The following is a 21446-nucleotide window of genomic DNA, read 5'->3' as shown; positions in this document are numbered from 1 at the left end:
GGAGAACCCCGGGTGGCAGAAAATAATTTCCCATCCATTTATGAGGAGATCGAGGCCCTGGGTCTGACCCTGGTCACCCAGGGGGAGGATGACCCTATGCCAGCAGGCCTCGATCTAGGCGACTTCACTCCAGCCCCCCTTTCCCCATGTTCCCTCCCCCTAACCGTTGCTTCCGCTCCCATCTCCGAGGAGCCCCTGGACTCCTCCATCAACCCGGCTGCAGATGGCACCCCGCTGAGGGTGGCCGAGCCTGTTGAGGCGATGGCCAGTGCCACGCGGCCGGGACCTGAGCCACCGGGGGCACCCCTCATTGGTGAGGAGCATTCTACCTCTTTCCCGGGAGAGGGCCGTACAGAAGATAGTCCACCTCCTGATGCCGTGGCTGCCAAATCCACCATAGAGTCTGCGCTCAGCATTACTGAGAGCCCTCTCCCAGCCCAGAATATCGCCTCTACCCTTGTCCTTGCCCCGTCCTTATCCCGTCCACCTCCCGAGATATTATTGCCGCTGAGATATTGGGGCTGTCTCCTTCCCTTTTCCAATCGATGACCTACAGGGAGCGGCCTTTGTGTTTACCCGTCCCGACCTACCAGGGGCTGCTATCCTCCCTCCGCCGCCCCATATCGCCCCAGCATTCAGGCCAACCTATCAGGAGCCCCATCGGGGGTCCGTACCCTGTCTGCCCGTCTCGGTGGGCCACGGGGCTGTACCAAGGGCCCTGTCGGGGAGTAACCAGGAGACTGTAACCCCAGCCTGCCATGAGCTGCGAGAGGAGTTGCGGGAGTTTCTAGAAGATGTCTGTGGTTCCCGCAACAAAGTCCAGCTTGCTCTCCAGTGATGGGGGGACTTTAGTCAAATCCTCCGCGCCGCAAGGGCCCTCCTGGGGGAGGGTAAAAGGACCGGGAGGCAGGGTGCTGCGGCCTACCAGCGGGTCCGCCTCTTCTGTGACTCCTTACTTACATACGGGGTAGGTCATGGACTGCTGCGTGGCCCGTCGGGAGCCGCGAGCGTCCCTGCCGGCGAGGATGCCCCCCAGCCCTCCTCATGGCACCTCTTACCATTGCAACATTGAACACTCGCGGCTGTAGGATGGGTCTCCGCAGGTCCCAGGTGCTCTCCTTCCTTTGGGAGGGGGGTACTCTGTGGTTTTCCTGCAGGAGACCCATACGGATCCGACCGCCAAAGACAGCTGGCAGCTGGATTGGGGGGACAGGGTCTACTTTAGCCACCTCACAGTTGTACGGCTGGAGTGGCGACCCTGTTCTCCCCCAACCTACGGCCCGAGGTGCTGGGAGTCACTGAGACTGTGCCAGGCCGCCTGCTGCACCTCCAGGTCTGCATGGAGGGGCTCGTAGTCAACCTCGTCAACATCTATGCCCTGGCAGCGAGTCCGGAGCGGCTGCAATTCTATCAGCAGGCGTTCGCCTTCCTTGGCACTTTGGATCCTCATGAGTGCCTGGTCCTGGGAGGGGAGTTTAACATCACCCTTGAGGAGCGGGACCGCTCGGGGACTGAGCAGAGCCCAGCCGCCATCGCCGTCCTCCAGGAGATAGTCGAATACCACTCCCTGGTGGATGTCTGGTGCGACCACCACCCGGATGACACTTCCACGTTCACCTTTGTCTGGGTGGAGGCCCATCGGTCGTGCCACTCCAGGTTGGACCGCATTTATTTATCACGCTTTCATCTTTCACGAGCCCACTCCTCCAGCATCCGGCAGGCCCCATTTTCTGACCATCATTTAGCCACCGTGACAGCCTCCCTCTGCGCGGAGAGGCCGGGGCCGGCCTATTGGCATTTTAACAACAGCTTGCTGGAGGATGTGTGCTTCGTGGTGTCCTTCCGGGAGTTCTGGCTGGCCTGGCGAAGGCAGCGGCATGCCTTTCCCTCGGCGCGGCGGTGGTGGGACTAGGGAAGGTGCGCGCCCCGCTCTTCTGCTTGACTACACCCGGGGCGCCAGCTGACGGAGGGATGCGGCAATAGAGCAGTTGGAACGGGAGGTCTTAGAACTGGAGAGGCGTCTGGCCACCAGCCCCGAGGATCCGCCCCTCTGCGGAGCGTGCCGGGAGAAGCGGGAGGAGCTCCGGACCCTCGAGGACCATCGGGCCTGGGGTGCCTTTGTTCGATCCCGCATCCGTCTCCTTCGGGAGATGGATCGCAGCTCCTGATTCTTCTACGCCCTGGAGAAAAAGAGGGGGGCTAAAAAACATGTCATCTGCCTACTGGTAGAAAATGGCACCCCCCTCATGGATCTGGTGGAGATGTGCGGGAGGGCGAGAGCCTTTTACGCAAGCCTTTTCTCCCCGGATCTGACTGATCCTAACGCTTGGAGAGTGCTCTGGGAGGAGCTCCTGACGGTCAGCGTGGGCCACCGAGACCGGGTAGAGCTGCCTCTCACTCTGGCCGAGTTCTCGGAAGCCCTTTGTCACATGCCCACCAATAAATCTCCGGGCATGGATGGGCTGACCGTGGAGTTCTACCGCGTGTTCTACCGAGTCACCGTCTGGGCCGAGTCTTTGCACAGCGGGGTCCTCCCTCTTTCGTGCAGGTGAGCCATGCTCGCCTTATTGCCGAAGAAGGGGGACCTCTGCGATTTACGAAATTGGCGTCCCATCTCGCTCCTCAGCACGGACTACAAAGTCGTGGCAAAAGCAATCTCGCTGCGGCTGGGGTCCGTGCTGGCGGACGTGGTCCACCCAGACCAGACCTACACTGTCCCAGTCCGCAGCATCTTCGACAACCTATATCTGGTCCGGGATCTTTTGGAACTCGAGTGTAGGGATGGTCTGTCGTTCGCCCTCCTGTCCTTAGATCAAGAGAAGGCGTTCGACAGGGTGGATCACTGGTATCTCCTGAGCACTCTGCAGGCGTTTGGCTTTGGACCCCAGTTTGTGGGTTTTCCCCGGGCGCTGTATGCCTCCGCAGAGTGTTTGGTCAGGCTCAACTGGACCCTGACCAAACCGGTCAGCTTCAGGTGAGGAGTACGGCAGGGGTGCCCCCTCTCGGGCCAGCTGTACGCTCTGGCAATCGAGCCCTTCCTCTGTCTCCTCCAAAGGATGACAGGTTGACAGGGTTGGTGCTGCGGGAGCCGGAGCTGCAGCTGGTCAGGTTGGCGTACGCTGATGACGTGCTCCTCATGGTCCAGGACCTGGGTGACTTGGCGCGGGTGGAGGCTTGCCAGGCCATCTATTCGGCAGCCTCCTCCGCGCGGGTCAACTGGGTCAAGAGCTCTGGCTTGGTGGTAGGAGACTGGCGTCAGGCGAGATCCCTCCCACCTGCGCTTCAGGCCATCCGGTGGAGCGTGGGTCTGCTGCTCTATCTGGGCGTTTACCTTTCTGCCACGTATCCCTCTCCGCTGGAGAACTGGCAGAATTTAGAGGGCGGGGTGATAGAGCTGCTCCGGAAATGGACAGGACTACTCCGGTGCCTCTCCCTTTGAGGAAGAGTGCTGGTGCTTAACTAACTAGTCCTGTCCATGCTCTGGTACCGGCTCAACACCCTGGTCCCAGCCCCGGGTTTCCTGGCCAACTTCCGGACATCGATTCTGGAGTTCTTTTGGTCAGGACTGCACTGGGTCCCTGCAGGGGTTCTCCATCTATCTCTGGAGGAGGGAGGACAGGGCCTGAAATGTCTGCTTACTCAGGTCCATATCTTCCGCCTCCAGGCCCTGCAGAGGCTCCTTTATGGTGCAGGTAGTTCGGCGTGGAGCATACTGGCGCACACCTTCCTGCGTTGCTTCCAAGGGCTCCGATACAACCAGCAGCTCCTTTATCTCCATCCAAGAGGTCTTCCGCGAGACCTCTCTGGGCTGCCGGTCTTCTACCAGGACCTCCTCTGGATCTGGAAATTCTTTTCAACGACCAGGTCCATGGCAGCCACCGAGGGGGCAGATCTCTTCGCGGAGCCCCTGCTACACAACCCCAGCTCCGTGTGCAGGTGGTGGAGTCCCGCTCGGTGTGCCAGAGGTTGGTCCTGGCAGAGGTCACAAGAGTCGGAGACCTGTTGGACTATGACCGAGGAGACTGGCTGGATCCCCTGATGCTCGCTCAGTGCATGGGGCTTTCCAGACCTTGTACTCCCCGGCGCATACTTCAGGAGGTGAAAGCCGCTTTGCCGCCTGCTGCTCGGGTTTATCTCGACCGGGTCCTGCACGAGGGCATGCCCTGTCCACCCCCTACCCCAGGCCCGCTGGACCTTTTAATGGGACCCCTGCTCCGTGGACCCAACCTACCCCTTCACCCCTTCACTGGAAGCCAGCTGCATGAGATGCAGCCAGTCTGCTTTCAAACCACGCCAAGAAAACATCTATACACGCTCGTGCTCCACACACTTCACACCCTCACCCTTGTGTCCCGCCCCGATACAAAATGGCATAACCCCTGCCACTTTTGGAGGGTGAGGAGCCCCGGTGGGCCAGCCTATATTCCACCTTAGTTCCAAAGCCCGCCGGGGATGTCAGTTGGCGGCTCCTTCACTGAGCCGTGAGTACGGGTGTGTACTTGGCGCGGTTCACCTCAATCCCAGACACCTGCCCCTTTTGTGGCGTGAGGGATACCCTGGCACATATATACTTGGAGTGTGCCAGGCTGCAGCCCCTATTCCGGCTCCTCACCAATATTTTATTACGTTTTTGGTTGCACTTCTCCCCTCACCTTCGTATTTATGCACTCCCTATCTGTGGCCCCACAAAGTCACGGGATCTCCTGGTCAACCTCCTCCTGGCCCTAGCTAAAATGGCCATCTATAAAACCAGAGTGAGGAGGTTGGCCAATGGAGGCTCCTGTGACTGTGGGGCCTATTTCCGATCCTCGGTCTGTTCACGCATCCAGGCAGAGTTCCTCTGGGTGGCGTCCTCTGATTCCCTTGACGCCTTTGAGGAGCAGTGGGCGCTGTCCAGGGTTCTCTGTTCCGTGTCCCCATCTGGTTCCCTTCGTTTGACCCTTTGAACACACTCCTATCCCTGTTATTTCATTAGTTGTCCGCCAGAATTTTTTGGTATCTAGGTCCTGAGGCTCCCCCTTTTAGGCTGGGGGGGATCCTTTAGCGGTGGACAGGCTTCACCCACCCACTTCCCGGATCCCAATAAGACTACTCTTCCATAACCATCAGGCCTTGCCCCGTCACATACGCTACACATTTTTCTCTTAATACTTTTCTTTACCAGAAGTGTCTGATCTTGAATAAGCAATATATTGATTTACAAGAATCTTATTCTGAACAAAATACATGTAGATTTCAAATTATTTCCTGCCAAAAACTCAGCTAGCCTCAGGAGACTAACACATTATACATGAAGGCGATTGTGGGGAATCCAATAAAAGATGTCAGAACATCTGTTTTACCAAATGAATTAGCCTTTTCAGTATCCCTTTAATAAAATGTTATTGATGTTAGAGTCAAAGATTTGTCTATTACCCTTCTCCCTCCCACCCCCATGCACCCACTCACTTTTTTAAAGACATGTAGCAATAACAGTAACAATCAGGTAATGGTGGCTGACGTTAACATCTGAACACTCTGGGCCAATTTTTTAGAAGAATATTTCAGATCCATGAGCAAAGAGGTGCCTTTTACCGTATGTCTACCTATATGTGCACAATTAGTGAAACTGCATGTGCAAATCGTTTGACTGTGTGTGAAATCATATGAAATCACCCAGACTGTACACACTATTTTGGTAATAGCACTCTCAAATATTGGCACACATTTAACAGGCAGATCTTTAGTTTTCTTTTGCTATTGCAGTAACAAACAAATAAAGTTTCTCACAAAATTCCCTGTTTGTTTCTAATTCAGGAACTACTGGATTCATTATTTCCAATCTGAAAGTGCAAGTTCTAGAATTCAATATGTTGTCTAAGGTTTTTCAAATAAAACACAGTCAGCATCAAGCATGAGGGGAATTTTATGGCTTTTGTGCACATTAAAGGCTTTTGCAGCAATTCTTGTTAATGACATCTGGCAGAACTGGTAAGAGGCTGATTGCTCACTACCATATTTCAAGTTTCAGAGTAGCAGCCATGTTAGTCTGTATTCGCAAAAAGAAAAGGAGTACTTATGGCACCTTAGAGACTAACAAATTTATTTGAGCATAAGCTTTCATGAGGTACAGCTCACTTCATCGGATGCATTCAGTGGAAAATATAGTGGGAAGATTTATATACATAGAGAACATGAAACAATGGGTGTTACAATACACACTGTAACGAGAGTGATCACTTAAGGTGAGCTATTACCAGCAGGAGAGCGGGGCGATGGGAGGGAACATTTTGTAGTGATAATCAAGGTGGGCTATTTCCAGCAGTTGACAAGAATGTCTGAGGAACATTGGGAGGTGAGGGGGAGTAAACCTGGCAAAATAGTTTTACTTTGTGTAATGACCCATCCACTCCCAGTCTTTATTCAAGCCTAAGTTAATTGTATCCAGTTTGCAAATTAATTCCAATTCAGCAGTCTCTTGCTGGAGTCTGTTTTTGAAGTTTTTTTATTGATATCAAATCAATGGCACTGCTATGGGTACCTGCATGGCCCCACAGTATGCCAACATTTTTATGGCTGACTTAGAACAACGCTTCCTCAGCTCTCGTCCTCTAATGCCCCTACTCTACTTGCGCTACATTGATGACATCTTCATCATCTGACCCCATGGAAAAGAAGCCCTTGAGGAATTCCACCATGATTTCAACAATTTCCATCCAACCATCAACCTCAGCCTGGATCAGTCCACACAAGAGATCCACTTCCTGCACACTACGGTGCTAATAAGCGATGGTCACATAAACAAGACCCAATACCGGAAACCTACTGACCACTTTTCCTATGTACATGCCTCTAGCTTTCATCCAGATCATACCACTCGATCCATTGTCTACAGCCAAGCTCTACGATATAACCGCATTTGCTCCAACCCCTCAGACAGAGGCAAACGCCTACAAGATCTCTATCAAGCATTCTTACAACTACAATACCCACCTACTGAAGTGAACAAATAGATTGACAGACCCAGAAAAGTACCCAGAAGTCACCTACTACAGGACAGGCCCAACAAAGAAAATAACAAAACGCCACTAGCCATCACTTTCAGCCCCCAATTAAAACCTCTCCAACGCATCATCAAGGATCTACAACCTATCCTGAAGGACGACCCATCACTCTGACAGATCTTGGGAGACAGGCCAGTCCTTGCTTACAGACAGCCCCCCAACCTGAAGCAAATACTCACCTGCAACCACACCCCACACAACAGATACCACTAACCCAGGAACCTTTCCTTGCAACAAAGCCCATTGCCAACTGTGTCCACATATCTATTCAGGGGACACCATCATAGGGCCTAATCACATCAGCCACACTATCAGAGGCTCATTCACCTGCGCATCTACCAATGTGATATATGCCATCATGTGCCAGCAATGCCCCTCTGCCATGTACATTGGTCAAACTGGACATTCTCTATGTAAAAGAATAAATGGATACAAATCAGAAGTCAAGAATTATAACATTCAAAAACCAGCTGGAGAACACTTCAATCTCTCTGGTCACTCGATTACAGACCTAAAAGTGGCAATACTTCAACAAAAAAACTTCAGAAATAGACTCCAATGAGAGACTGCTGAATTGGAATTAATTTGCAAACTGGATCCAATTAACTTAGGCTTGAATAGAGACTGGAAGTGGATGGGTCATTTACCATATTTCAGATCCTATATCTAATAAGAGGTAAAACTGCCCTGCTAAGAATAAGGGGGAATTAGTTATTCCTTTTCCTTGCTGATCCTTGCAAAGGCTGATAAACTATGTATTAAAGGATGCTGTTTCCTAACTAAAGAGGAGTTGGAATCATATTCATTACCTTTCAATTTTTCCTAATATCCCTTATGAAAATGCCTCTGTAAATGTACTGCACTCTATGTTTAACTCTACTGTTGTTTAAATTTTACAATCATAAAACTTTTACAATATCATCTTAAAATCACTAGTCTCTTCCCTGTTGTGTTTTTTCTTTAATATGTGCATTTTTACTACCACCTTTTCCAGCCAAAGTTTATCTGCTCTGTAAGCCTTCAAACCAAAACATATTTCTTTTATAACATTTTCTCCAGCAAATCAATTGATACTAATTCTTAGCACTTGTCTTCTTTTACAAACATTAATAAAATCAAGATGCATGATGGCATGTTGAATATTATGTTCTCAGATGCAGGGGCACACAGATAGCCACAACCCTCGTTGTGATAGAATCTTATCTTTCCTGCCATGGGCTGATGTTGCTGTGACACAGATCACCATGATATGGCAGAGAAAAAAATGACCTAAACTTCACACTAAAGAATCCTATAAAAAGCTAGGGCATACCTGAATGCTTTCTGCAGAGATGGGGCAGCATCACCCCCCCACCCATGCCCATATGTTATGGAGTAGTGAAACAAGAAGAGATGGCAATATGTTAGATAAGTTAACTAAATACTACCAGTTATACCAAGGCTTTGAAGCTATAAAAATGGACCATGCAAATAAAGAAAATAAAGAAAACCCAAACAGTCCCACATACATTGAATATTTTGCACTTTCTGTGTATATCTGCATTGCAATTAAAAACCCATGGCTGGCCCATGCCAGGTGACTTGGGCTCCCGGGCTTGGGCTAAGGGGCCATTTAATTGCAGTGAAGATGTTCAGGCTGAATCCTGAACTCTAGGACCTTGTGAGGGGGAGGGTCCTAGAGCTTGGGCTGCAGCCCAAGCCAGAATGTTACATTGCAATTAAACAGCCCCTAAGTCTGAGTCTGCTGGCATGGGACACCCATAGGTGTCTAATTGCAGTGTAGACATACCATCTCAGCTCAGTTTTGCCTTGAATTTATAGACACGCACAAAACTACATTAAAGAAACATTGTTAAGTCTTCAAATTCAAGCACTCGTTAGTTAGCAAATGTGTGTATGCATGATACAATCTTAAATTACATGATCACATACTATTTTTCCCAGCACCACTGCCTCATTCAGTACAACAGGATGGAGCTAGTCAATGGTTTGTTGTCTTGTTGTTCTATATGTTTATTGCTCTAAGACAATGAAAGTATAGTACAGGGAAAAGGTTCTATATGATGCCAGTCTTTGGGAAGCTGTCCCATGCAGTGATGTTATATTCACCTTACACAAAAGGTGTGCTCTCAAAGTTACACATTTCAGTTGGTATTATTTATATTATGATTTTACAAGTTACATATCTCTTTCGATGTCACTAAAATCCAACTCATCAGTTTGTCCCACTTCCCTAGCTTGTTCTGTTCCTTCCTTATCTCTGTTTTGGATACTAGCATTCCCGGTACTAGTCCATGCAGATACTTCTCTGGCTTGTACCAAGACATAGAATTAATGTATCTTTATTTTTGACAAGTTTCCTAGATGCTTATGCCAAATGCTTACTTCAGCAAATGCAGGGTGTTATGGGATACTGCGCATAAGTGAACAGGATTTTTTTGTCAGAGGTCTGTGTAATGGTATAGCTCAGTTTAGGCTATATCCATGTTACAATATTTGTGCTTAATAGTTGGTGCTTAATGCATGTTAATATATATATGTATATGTATATATATATATTCAAGCTGCCATATATTAGTCAACAATAAGGAACACACAATCAATAACCACCTATGAAAGTGTGGTTTAAGTGACTTGCCCAGCATCACTCAATAACTGTGTGGCAGGGTCAGAGATGGATGCCAAATCTGCAGGGAAGAATATGATTAACTTAATCATGACAGCATCCTACTCATCCTTCCATGCCCTGCCTCATTCACTACACACCTTCCGCCTTCTCCAACAAATAAAGCACACATCCGACAGACAACAATCTCTTTCACTACTGATCCACCATTCTTTCCCGAAAAAGGGCCATGCTGTACTCTGAATGAGGGGTCCTGTGGAAAAACTGGTATGTGATCATGTAATTAAAGATTATCTCATGTATATGCACAACTGGACAGAATTAAGCTCCATTGGCTGGTGAAGAACAGAAGTGGAACCATAGTCCTGACATCTTCCTGACCCTTCTGGGATGGTTTGCATCCTAGGATTAGTTACCTACTCAGTGTCCATCCATGATCTCATCCTTAAACAGCCATCATGCAAAAGCAAACCACAGTATTGCCCTCTCTATTCAGGAGTGGCGTATGTGTGTAACTGAAAATTAGGGTCTTTGGTATGAAAAATAAGAGGACATGAGACATACCAAAAAGGAATGCACCTTTGTCCTCCATTCAATTGATAGAATAGCAAAGCACGCAGACTACTACACAGGACACAAGGATACAATGTCCAATATATTGGGTACAATCTCTGATAACTGGTGCCTGAGCAGTCACATGCTAATGATAAGCAGACGCTGTCACATGCTATACTGGACAAGTGTGATGAATAATAGCAATGAGTAATACTTCACACTCATATAACACCTGTCATCTGAGAATTTCAAAATTTCAAATTGCATTATAAATATTTAATTATTTAAGCCTCACTACACCTTGGGAGGTAGATAAGTAGTATTTTACCTTGTGGCAGATAGTTAGCTATGGAACAGGACTTGTAAGATAGTGTTACATTTCTATACATCTACTTATAACAGTTTATATAATTTCTATGGCGCAAATCTTGACCTTGACTCTGCAGGTGTGGAGAATCCCTTGGCAATGTAGTTCTCATGCACAAGGGGAGGAGCAACATTTCAGAAGGAATATGCCTTTGAATGGTTCAGAGTCCAGCTCTATGGGGGTGCCGAGGGCACATGAAGGTTGCGACCACTCGGAGGCCTTGGGGAAAGATTCCATTCTCCCTTTTCCTTGCAGATCTCCTCAATACCCAGCCAAGATTATTGGAGTGGGGCTGGGGTTTTCCCCAGTATTGATAAACTGTATTGGGCCTACTAAATCCCAAAGAGGGAAAGTGGGCCAGAAAAACTGCCAAGGTTTGGAAGCAGTTGCAGCTCTAAGCTTAGCAGGTGTCAGAGATGGGAGGTGGATTCATCCAGGCCTAATGTGAGCCTGCTGACCTTAGATTCCCTGGTGACTGATGAAGCACTCTTACAAATCATAGGGTTGCTAGGTGTTTGTTTTCAACAGGAACACCCGGTTGAAAAGAGACCCTTCCCAACCCGGTGAAAATGAGTGAGTGAGTGAGTGAGGGTCGGGGACAGCGAGCGATGGAGGGAAGAGGGATGGAATGAGTGGGGTGGGGCCTCGGAGAAGGGGCAGAGTAAAGGTGTTTGGTTTTGGGTGATTAGAAAGTTGGCAACCCCAACATGTGCTACCTAAGGTAACACACAGAGTCACTGGCACTCCCATTTCCAGTCTCTGCTCTCACCATTAGGCATGCTCCATTCCATATTACGCCCTCACAAGCATCTCTTGATAAAAAACAAACTGATGAACTCTTGGGCTCCCTGGCCCTGTCTCTTGGCTTCCTCATCTTAGTTGGATGCTCTGCTCTGTTGTTGGAGCGCCATTGAAACTCTGCTGGCATCTATGATTCTTTCCTGATTTTCTCTGTGATGCTGCAACAGCTTTCTCAGCTACAATATCAGCTGCTGGACACTCCCAGGTATTCTCCTGGAATTTTCTTCTGTGGTCCTGGCCTTGCCAGTTACATTTCCAGTTCCTCCTCAGTAATAACCTGGCATGGGGACATAATGTGTCCTGAAAGTACCAAATGTCTGGAAAAACAGTGTCTGCCATAATGACAGAGTGCTTATTTACTAATAAGAATATGTTCTGTAATTCTTCTGTATAACTACTGTCATACAAATAAATGAAAATGGAACATAAGTTATCCATGCACAGTGTTTTTAGTCACTTCTAAAGCCTTTATGTGGAATTTTCCATAACCAAACCATTTTAGTCTATTATGACGAAGGAAAATTGCATTCTCAGAGCAGAAAAGGCCATGACTTAGTTGCAGAGATGTGTCGTTGTAGAGATGGTTCTTTTGTCTAACAGCAGATGCCCAGATAATACCCATGTACGAGACACTCTTTAATCTGATTTGCAAAAGTAACAGAAATGTAAGCTGGACATCAGGAAAAGTTTCCTAAAAGAGACACCTATTACTGTACATTGTTGAGCAGTCTCCCAAGAAAAGGATAGCAGCCCCTTTGCTTGAGACAATTTATTTAGAAGATATACTGTTAGGAACAATCATGCACTGCCGGGGTAAGGGTATAGTAGATAACATAGGAGGTCTTTCCTATATTTACTTCTTGTTATTGCCTTGGAACGCTGGATACAAATATGGTACTTCTCTTGTTGATAGATAAAAAAGTGCAGGTATCAAATTAACCACTATACCTATGGTTTGTCTGTTAGCGCCTGAATTGTCCTGAGGGCACTCAGAATGTCTTTTAGTTTAATTTAGAAATATACCATTACACTTTCTCAGACTTGACATCAGCAAAATTTAGGCTCCAATTAAATTTCCACACATGCATGATTAGTATGGAAAAGCAAGTGGTTTATTTAAATTATGTTCTGCACCATTTTCCCTTTCATGCTCTGCAAGGCCTGTGGAAAAGGATATGATGGGAAACCAGCTAGTTTCTAATCTGCCTCTGTGGTAGATTTATGGAGCATAAAAGGCTTATGAAAGGATGAAGAACACTTACCCAGGAAGTGGGGAGGAAAATCTTAATTTTAACAACTGTAACTTTCTAGAGCACAGCCACAAGAATAGAAGATGGCCTTAACTTGAAAGTGTACAGCCTTTCTTTTCTTTTCCAGAGTGCTCAGCTCTAATTAGGTGCCACACAGGCTAAAGGCCAAAGGAGAGCCAGATAGTCCAATAAATGGCAGCATGGCAAAATGTATCTGCCCATCTACAGAAATGAGGATCAAGTATCCTTAGAAGTATGAGAAAATTAAAGAGGAGTTAACAAGAAGCTGTCTCCAATCCATAAAAATCTATTTTTAAAGAAATGCTGGTGTGTTTTCATTTTAATTCCAGGATTGTCATTATGTCTTAGATATGGAGTAGGAAATAGCAAATAATAAACTGGGAAGCAAACCCTATAAGCAAAGAAAGCTATTTATTATGTGGAGTTGGCTGTATGATTTGTGTACTGTTTGGGTCAGGGCATGTGTGGAACTGAGATACTCTACATACATATATGAAAAATGTGGGAAGAGTTTAGGGTGAGAACCCTGTGTGAGGCCAATCTAGAAGGCTAGGAGATAAACTTTTGAATATAGCTGGGCAATTTTTTCATAATTGAAACCCAGATTGGGTTAGAGTGAAAATAAGCCAGTTTTCAAGTGACCCTGTCCTAAGTTTTGGGTCGTGGAGCAGGGTTTTAGGCTTTTGGGATGTTTTGGGTACTGGGGAAATTTTATGGTTTGGGGATAATTGGAGCATTTGTACTGCTTGGTAAATTTGTACTCTTCACCATTGGTTTAGTTGCTGTAAAGTATAGTTTAAAACTATAGAAAAGTGTATATGGAGTATGAAGTAGATGAGAAAGGGTAATTAACTTTAAAAGGTACACATTGGAGAACTAAGTTGCGCATTGAGTTATTGCAATAACCTTGTATTGCTAGAGATCTGGGTTCAAGTTACCAGTGAGAATTAATTTGGTTATCTTAACCTTGATTCCATTTTTTCACATTCCAAAGCCATAATGCATCTGATAATCTCTGTTTAAAAGATGACCAGGAGTGAAAAAGCAAGAGTTTTGCAGGTGAGCTCAATACTGAAGTACATTGGCAGAACAACATCAAGAAGCTATCACAAAGCCTACTAGCACTGGTTACAATTTCACATAACCCTAAAAATAGGATTTCTAGTGCAGGGCCTCTGTGCAGGGATGAAATTCATCCCTAGATAGAACATACAGTTCTTAGTGAAGTTAAAGGGAGTTCCAGATGCTCAAAAGCTGTCAGGATTCAACTCTATCAAATTGTTCAGGGCAAGTAGCTGTTTAAAACATCTTGCACACTATTGATGTAAATTAGATGTCATGAACAGAGCTGGAGTTGTAATTCATCTGACTTTTTGCTGATAATTTAGAAAGTTGGGAATAAGATGGAAATTAAATGGACTAAATAAATATTTTTTTCACCTTTTATTGTGGATGTATTTTTCTTATGATGAATCGGAAGACCTGTGAGTACCATGAGTAATTATAATCATTTTGACTTCAAACCATGTTAACTTTGATTTATGGCTTCTAAAGCACTCTGCAATTTGAGCAACAATGGCATAGTTTTTTTTTTAAATAGCTGTTTATGCAGAGTGTTATTATATTTCAGTATTTGGAACTGATCATCACAAAACTAAATAGCCAGACAATTATTAATTAAATCATTACCAGGAAACATTTATCATATGATTGACTATCTAGGCAATTAAAATTTAAATGAATTGTGATTCTGCATGAAAGTGATTCATTTTTTCTCATTTGAAAAACATATGGATGGGATTCCACTTTGTGCTAGATTTGCCAGCTCTGTCAGTCTTCTAAATACCAGTTACTTGTTTTGCAGAGCCAATTTATAAAAGTTTGCTTTGCTGATTTCTGTTATATTCTTTTCCAGTGATAATCAATTAGATCTACCTCTGGGCCAATTTGAGAATTTTATGACAAGAGGTAGGCCATTTGCACAGAAAGCTGACAAAAAACAACAACAAGAAAAACCCCGTCAGCTGCCAATAAATAAAGACCTTGATTGCAATATAGGTATTAATGTTTCTATCTTTTAATAAAGTTTGTAAATCAACATTATTACCGGTGTTTGTGGCGATCTCTAATGGGAGAGGTGACGTTGACGATCTCTGGCAAGCTTTTTGAAGAGTAGCTTGTAGGAGGCCAGGGCAAGAGGCATCCACTGGTGAAGGTGTTCACCTGCCAGACAATTGTGGTGTTGATTTTTTGTAGCATTCATGGTAGAAGACCCAGATTCGCAGAGGTACATTGATCTGATAGATGGTTTGATCCTGGCTATTCTAAAACCAGTCAGCATATTGAGTCTAGAAATCACAAAATCCCACTTCTCTGAATTTTGCCTGTAAAACATCTGAGTTCTGGAGCCTTACAATTTCTAATTGAAAGGAACCTTCATCAATTGAATCAAGAATATTCTTTGTTTTAGAAGGGCAAGGTCCATCGGCAGAGACAACAAATGGATCATGAACAAATAAAAGCAAGTTTAAATTTAAAATTTGGAAGTTTAAAATTCTCACATCACGTTTACAAATTTTTGATCAGATTGTTTAGGAATTCTTGCATCATTTTCTCTGAGTTTCAGCTGAAGGAACAACACACAATGTGGGAAAGTGCAACATCTTTCCCATTAAGTCTGTCTGAAAGATTTCAAGATTCCTCTGAAAGGCACACACTTTTTCAAACAGATCCCCGACACTGCTTGCCCAGCTGCAATTGAGGGAATTCAAGTGCCCAGTAATATTGCACAGAAAGCTATCTGTAACATAGAGGGAACATCATTCATAAATTCCAGGAACTCGCAAGCCTTGTTTGTCTTGGATTTGAAAGAAATGCTATTTCTTTTTGAAGCGCACAAAAATCTCTCTAACGTGTGCTCCCCACTTAACCAACAAATAGTCCTTGTGCTGCAACAGGTCACTGTATTTGGTTGAAATGTCTTGTAAAAGAGTTTTAAAAAGATGACCTTGTAAGTTAGAAGATAAGCTTATATAGTTCATTCATCTCCTCACAATACCCATTGGTTGCTTTTTTTCCCCAAGTCCTCAGATTACATACCACACAGGACAGTCTGGTGAATGATGCAGTGAAGTGTTTTTAATGAAAAGCGTATCACTGCCAGACATGAAGCAAAGCCCACTCTTTCCCTGTCATGCATTGACCTCCATATGTAACAAACAAATTTACTTTCTACAGATCTAAACCAGTTTTTGCAAAAAAGCCTTTTACCTTTTCAAAAATGATCTCTCCTCTGGTATAGGTTTCTAATGGTATTAAGCACAAACATTTTCCTTGAAAATTTCACCATCACAAAATCTAACAAACAGCAATAGCTGGGCAGTATTATGTAAATCACTTGATTTGTCCACTGCAAGAGACATGCATTTGGCATTTTTTAAAATCGCAGTTTAAAAAAAAAAGCAGAAAGCAGTTCTGACAGACAATCCTCATAAATTACCGCCAATCTTCACACTGGAATCAGACAGGGGAACTTGCTTCACCTGGTTCACAATGTTATCTTTGTTTTTATTTCCAGCGAAAAGGTCCTCCAGCATTTCCAATGTGCACTTCTTCACAGGCTCGGCATCCAGGAAAGGCTTTCTCTTTTTAGCTAGGATCAACATTATCCGAAGAGAAGCAGCTTTGCTTTTTTCTATACAGTAACTGGTGTTGTGAGAATGTCATTTGAAGTGTGATACAAAGACTTCAGATTTTCAATTTTGTCACGTCTTGCAACACTGCCAGGAGGATAGGCCGTGTTGAAGTTACTGTGCTTCGATTCAAAATGGTGCTTCATGTTGACGACCTTACAGATGGATACAGTAGTTTGCAGTAGTAGGTGGCATAATAAAAAAAGAAAATCCACTGTCCTGTCTGTGTTAAAAACTCAGTTTTTGCTGTCAACTTTGGGATGTTTACTCCCACTCATATTCACTGATGAAAAATGGGTGGCATCCTAGTTCAATCATAGCTAATGCTATCGTGAAAACTTAAGAGCTAGTAAGCAGTGTTTAATTTGTGCTGGGGTTTGCCAGGGCTCAGCTCTGGCACCTCTAGGCTTGGTAGTTCATAGCCCTGGCACCTCTGGGCTCCTGGCCAGCAGCTGCTACTGTCCAGCCACCCAGCTCTGAAGGCAGGCGCAGCCACCAGCAGCAGTGCAGAAGTAAGGGTGGTAATGCCACACCATGCCAGCCTTACTTCTGCACTGCTGCTGGCAGTGACGCTGCCTTCAGAGTTTGTGCTTGGCCCACAGCTGCCATGCTCCAGCCACCCAGCCACTCCTAAGCCCTACCATCTCTTACATTAAAATCAAGCAACACCAGTAAGTTACTTACTAAGGAAGTCATAGGCAAATGATAGACAGCACATCGCTGTTTATATATTTAATTATAAACGTTTTTTAAGGTGAGCTGGTGGGCCACGCAGGAAGCCTTGGTGGGCCACATTAGGCCAGCAGGCTGCCTGTTGTATATCACTGTTGTATGCTATGCTTCCAATGCTCCTCGTCAAAGGCCAGACTAGGTCTTGGTGTCACACCTGTGCTCAGCCTTTATATAGTGGCAAGTGGTGAAGAGGTTGGAATTCTCCCACCAACACTGGCTGAAAAAAAACCCCCACAGCCTGTCTGCCACCTCAGAACTAAAGCAATGTCTGTGGCTTGTTACTCATACTCTAGATCCAGGAGAAGCTCAATGGATCCTTACAGCCACAGCCATAGCCATCCTCCCCAGGGTTTCCATAGACATGCTTAGAAGACTGCTGCATAGCTGCACATGTGACATGCTGCTCTGTGTAGTATCTCTGCATCCTGCCTCTCCTCATACAGAAGAACTTCAGTGCTTTTGCTGCTGTGATATGGTGTCTGCCTCACGCTGGCCCTGATAGGGTTAAAACCCAGCCTGGAGAGCTGCAAGGAAACAGCCAATTAGAGGGGTGGCTGCAGCCAATTAGGGTGGTGGTTGGACCAGCGAATCAGGGCCCAGCCAGCCCATATAAAATGGAGCTGCAGGCCACAGCACATCAGTCTGTGGGAGGAAGCTTAAGGGAGAAGACTGGCTTCCTAGAGGGCTGTAGAAACCAGCCCTGTGAACAAGGCTGCCAGGACTTGCAGGTCCAAGGCCCAGAGAAGAGGGTGAAGGAGCCAGAGGCAGGAGCTGAAGGTGCTGGGGCTGTGGGGAAGTGGCCCAGGGAATTGAGATAGACTGGTGGTGAGAGAAAGGACAGCAGTGGCAAGCTGTTGTTTACAGGGTCCATGGGCTGGGCCCCTTTCCCTCCCCCCCACTTGCTGCTGAAGAAGCAGCCAGGCTATGGACTTCCAAGCTGCTGTGAGGAGTGGCTAGACTGTTGTGGAGGAGTTCTCTGGAAGGGGGGAACCTGGATAGTGACATGGCTGAAGGGCAGTGCCATGAAGCAGAGCAGTGAGACTGGAACTGCAGGCAGAGACAAGGATGGGAGAGCCACTGCCACCAGAAGGCATACCTGCTGACCAGAGCTAATTGCTGAAACCAACAGCAGAAGGTGCCAGTGTGGTGAGTGACCCTGTGACAGCTGCCTTCAGGGCCTTTCAAAGCTTTTACTTGAGCTGGCAGATTTAGCCCAAATGGAAGAAGTGTGGCCTAGTGCAAAGTTTTCCAAACTTTGGTTAGAGTGCCTTAGATGCTCAGAGGGAGCTTGCTGGTGGCATATTATGAAAATAGTTTCCAGTGCATGAGATAGTAAGCAGTCTAGATATGAACAGTATCAATTAACTGCACAGGGTCTGAAGGAGGTTATGAGGCTAGTGCACCCTCCTGGTTGGAGTAGATTCAGACCGTGAAGGAGCTCCCTAAATGGTCTCACACAGGGGATTTTCAGGCAGAGTAGGGGTTGAGTGAAAGATAAATCCTCCAATTCTTTCACTGCAGGGGTTGTGGAGGCTCTTACAGCCATTAGTTTGAAGTAGCCTTTGCAGGCTGGCTTTCTTCCCATGCTGTTATCACTAGGAAGGATTTTTTTCCTCACAGACATCCTAGGTATCTGAGGCTAGGTGCCTAAATACCTTTCAAAATCTAGCCCCTAGTCTAATTCCAAAGACAAAATTTTGTCTTTAATTTGGAAATGGGGTGGTCTAGATATTCACAACGGTATTTAGATGCCTAACTCCCATTGTTTTGAATGAGTTAGGTGCCTAAATACCTTTGAATCCCACATGGGGGGGGGGTTTAAACAGCACCTGTATTGGCTAACTATTCTCAGGCCATATTTCTTTATTAAAGGAAGCATGCAGCCCATTAATTAGTTTAAAGTAAGACTGATTAATGTGACATTCCAGGGAGAAAACTTTGGACAACATTAAAATTAGTGATATTTAATAATTTTATGCTCCTTATTACACTGGTAAGGGTGGCAGAGATGCATTTCCCTCAACAAAACACTGCTATTAAGATCTTGCAATTGTCTGATTAGGTGATCCACTGCATCTACATGTGCCCACAGTGAAATCAGTGGGGCTCTGTGTAGGATCGGGGCCTTGATTAGTTTGCTGGTAGGAAGCTACTGGGCAGCATCTGGTAGCAAGGTTTACCCTCTGGCTATGTTTGCTATTTTTCTTGCATATTTTTTTTGAGACTTTAGCAGTCTCTCAAGACATTCTGCACTTTTATGATAAGTGTCTCAAATTGGACTTTTCATCACCTGGCGCATTCTCACATTATTTCAACCATTATCTCCTTGTAATTATTTTAAATGTTTTTATTTTCTACTTCCTAGATCTCTGCCTGTGAATCAGGAGGAGGTGGCAGCTACGTGCTAACTTTCCTATGCCAGCAAAGCATTACCATTTTGAGAGAGCTTCCAATACACTATATTTTTTTCAACAAACTGTTAAATTATCTGTACTGTCTCGTTGTTACAAACCACAAAGAAATGAATATAATTCTCTTTGACTCTTATTAAAAACTGAAGAAGGATGATGATTTATAAGTACTTGTACTATAGCCCAACACACCACTTATGTAGTTGCACTGTACATGTTTCATTCTTGTTTTGATTAGAATGTGACTAGGCACTGCTCAGATTGTAATACTTAGAGCAATAAATTGGGCTAGTGTTGACATCTTGGAAAAATAAATCTGATTGCTTTTTCTTGAGCTCTGACTATATAATATCTTCTGTATCCATGTTTAAAAAGTTATCCATGGGCCTATTTTTAGATCATGGGAAATAGAAGCATGAACAATATGATAGAGCCATACTTGCCAGGGGACCATATGTGCCACCCAACTGTGTGGACTGGTCCAGGCTGAGATTAATGGTGGGATGGAAATTATCAAAATCATGGTGGAATTCATGGAAAAGAAGCCCTTGAGAATTCCACCAGGATTTCAACAATTTCTATCCCACCATCAACCTCAGCCTGGACCAGTCCACACAAGAGCTCCACTTCCTGGACACTACAGTGCTAATAAACGATGGTCTCACAAACACCACCCTATATCCCAAACTACTGATCGCTATTCCTACCTACATGCCTCCAGCTTTCATCCAGATCACACCACACAATCCATTATCTACGGCCAAGCTCTACGATACAACCGCATTTGCTCCAACCCCTCAGACAGAGACAAATGCCTACAATACCCACCTGCTGAAGTGAAGAAACAGATTGACAGAGCCAGAAGAGTACCCAGAAGTCACCTACTACAGGACAGGCCCAACAAAGAAAATAACAGAACGCCACTAGCCATCACCTTCAGCCCCCAACTAAAACCTCTCCAACGCATCCTCAAGGATCTACAACCTATCCTGAAGGACGACCCATCGCTTTCACAGACCTTGGGAGACAGGCTAGTCCTTGCTTACAGACAGCCCCCCCAACCTTAATCAAATACTCACCAGCAACCACTCAACAGAACCACTTACCCAGGATCCTATCCTTGCAACAAAGTCCGTTGCCAACTGTGTCCATATATCTATTCAGGGGACACCATCATAGGGCCTAATCACATCAGCCATATTATCAGAGGCTTGTTCACCTGCACATCTACTAATGTGATATGTGCCAGCAATGTCCCACTGCCATGTACATTGGTCAAACTGGACAGTCTCTACATAAAAGAATAAATGGACACAAATCAGACATCAAGAATTATAACATTCAGAAACCAATGGGAGAACACTTCAATCTCTCTGGTCACTCGATTACAGACCTAAGAGTGGCTATTCTTCAACAAAAAAACTTCAAAAACAGACTCCAATGAGAGACTGCTGAATTGGAATTAATTTGCAAACGGGATACAATTAACTTAAACTTAAATAGAGACTGGGAGTGGATGGGTCATTACACAAAGTAAAACTATTTCCCCATGTTATTACCCCACCCCCACCCCCCACTGTTCCTCAGATGTTGTCAACTGCTGGAAATGGCCCACCTTGATTATCACTACAAAAGATTTTCTCCCCCCCCCATCTGCTGGTAATAGCTCATCTTAAGTGATCACTCTCCTTACAGTGTGTATGATAACACCCATTGTTTCATGTTCTCTGTGTATATAAATCTCCCTACTGTATTTTCCACTGAATGTATCCAATGAAATGAGCTGTAGCTCACGAAAGCTTATGCTCAAATAAATTTGTTAGTCTCTAAGGTGCTACAAGTCCTCCTTTTTTTTTCAAATACAGACTAACACGGCTGCTACTCTGAAAACTGGTCTGATTCAGTAAGGCAATTCCTATGCTCCTCTTTTGTGGTCATGTTTCTCTAC

At 45.4% G+C, this 21446-nt stretch overlaps 1 long non-coding RNA gene across 1 annotated transcript; it reads left to right on the top strand.

Moving 5' to 3' along the window:
• The first annotated feature begins 17725 nt into the window (after positions 1–17725).
• On the top strand, positions 17726–19832 carry LOC119856108. The gene is made up of 2 exons (XR_005293165.2): positions 17726–18233; positions 19453–19832. It is a non-coding gene; the product is annotated as an uncharacterized LOC119856108 (long non-coding RNA).
• The last annotated feature ends 1614 nt before the right edge of the window (positions 19833–21446 follow it).

Source organism: Dermochelys coriacea, chromosome 5 (genome assembly GCF_009764565.3).
Source record: "Dermochelys coriacea isolate rDerCor1 chromosome 5, rDerCor1.pri.v4, whole genome shotgun sequence".
Lineage (NCBI taxonomy): Eukaryota > Metazoa > Chordata > Testudines > Dermochelyidae > Dermochelys > Dermochelys coriacea.
The sequence above is the reverse complement of the archived record's forward strand: the minus strand, read 5'-3'. Positions and strand labels throughout refer to the sequence as shown.